Source organism: Berghia stephanieae, chromosome 3 (assembly GCF_034508935.2).
Source record: "Berghia stephanieae isolate SIO BIC M18660-M18661 chromosome 3, UCSD_Bste_1.3, whole genome shotgun sequence".
NCBI lineage: Eukaryota > Metazoa > Mollusca > Gastropoda > Nudibranchia > Aeolidiidae > Berghia > Berghia stephanieae.
In genome coordinates, this window is record NC_088362.1 from 49535697 (window position 1) to 49537374 (window position 1678).

Consider the following 1678-nt stretch of genomic DNA (forward strand, 5'->3'; position numbering starts at 1 on the left):
TGTTGAATAAAATTATTATTATATCTATATTCATTTTCCCATTTACATTTATATTACTTTTCCCCACAGTTCTATTGACCATAATTACACTTTTCGGACAACTTCTATTCATAATCATTTGCAACGTTATCTTCTTGCGACTTGTTGTATTCAAAGTCTGGAACGTTCGGGGTTTACAACAGACCAATGAGACTTGGAGAGACGCGTTCGTTTACACCATATTCTCCATCGTGACGTCATCGAGTACGTATTCCATGGTGGTGATGGTCAAAGGGAATTGTGTCGCGTCTTGTAACAAAGTCATTACACGATGATCGGGATCGGTAACATGATGTGGCAATAACGGCAAATTCAATCGTTATGTCCTTGGATAAAGCACTTTATATGCTTTACCTCACTTGATTCCCGTGTGAATGAGTACATGCGACTGGTATTAATACATTCTGGGGGGTTTAACATGTGAGTGTAAAGTATGAAATGGAAATGTGCATCCATCTGGTCTATTGATTGAAGAAATGATGCATTGTGCACTGATTGTGGAAATGATACGGATAATATATTATGCGTTATAGTATACAAGTGTATATTTATTTAATACTTATCTATTATTATTATTATTATTATTATTATTATTATTATTATTATTATTATTATTATTAGTGGAGAACCCGCAACATTTGCGGAGAAATAAAGGCTATTAGTATTAGGAACAGGCGTTCATCTATTATACATATACTACTGTATTGTATTATTAGATTTACCGGAAATTCTGTGCCCGATGATAAAAATTTAACATTGGCTTTACGGACAAATGTTGATCCCCAACCCTATTAAAAAAAATTAATAGATTAGAAAAAGTGTGTCATAACTTGTTAGTATCGATAGAGAGGTTTCAAATTACGTCATCATTTCTTGTTGTGGATCCGATTATTATTACTTGATAGCATAGGGATTTAAAATTACGTCATCAATTTTGTTGGGGAAATGCTAGAATTGCATAGAAGAAATTAAATAAAGTGAAATTGAAAGTAAGCTTCAATTTAATATACAAAAACAGATGAGATGGACGTTTCGGGTTTTCCCCTTTATCAACAAAACAGGATGAATGAAACACTACAGACAAATGAGATAATGTGGTAGTGGCGTTGTTAAGATGAAAAACAAAAACATTGATGGGCAAGAAATAGGTAGTAAAGGAAGAACGAATTAAAATAGTGCAATAGAAATTTATAAAAGGTGCGCAATTAATAATTAAGTGAAAAGAGGGGAGGCGGGGAGGAACTGTGTAATGCAGTATAAAAAGTGAAATAATGTTTTTGTTTTTAAGGTTTTTACGGCGCTTGCAACACATCTTGGTAATATCAGCGCCAGTAAAAAGGGAGGAAATGGGATAGTAAAAAGTTCTACAATTACAATTAAAGCACAAAAGAAAAGGTGAGACAAAGGGGAATTGGTTCAAATAGGGAACAGATGTAGATTCCAAGAGCACACCGTCAAAGTACTTAGTTTGAGATCACCTAAAAGTCTCATCCAGACACAAGCACATGTCCCAACTAAGAGGAATACACTCAAATGTTTACAAATCATATAATACAATATGTAAACTAAAAATAATACAATGCATAACAGAGAGGTGATTTACAAGGAAAAAAATATAATCTCCCAAAATTATAACAAT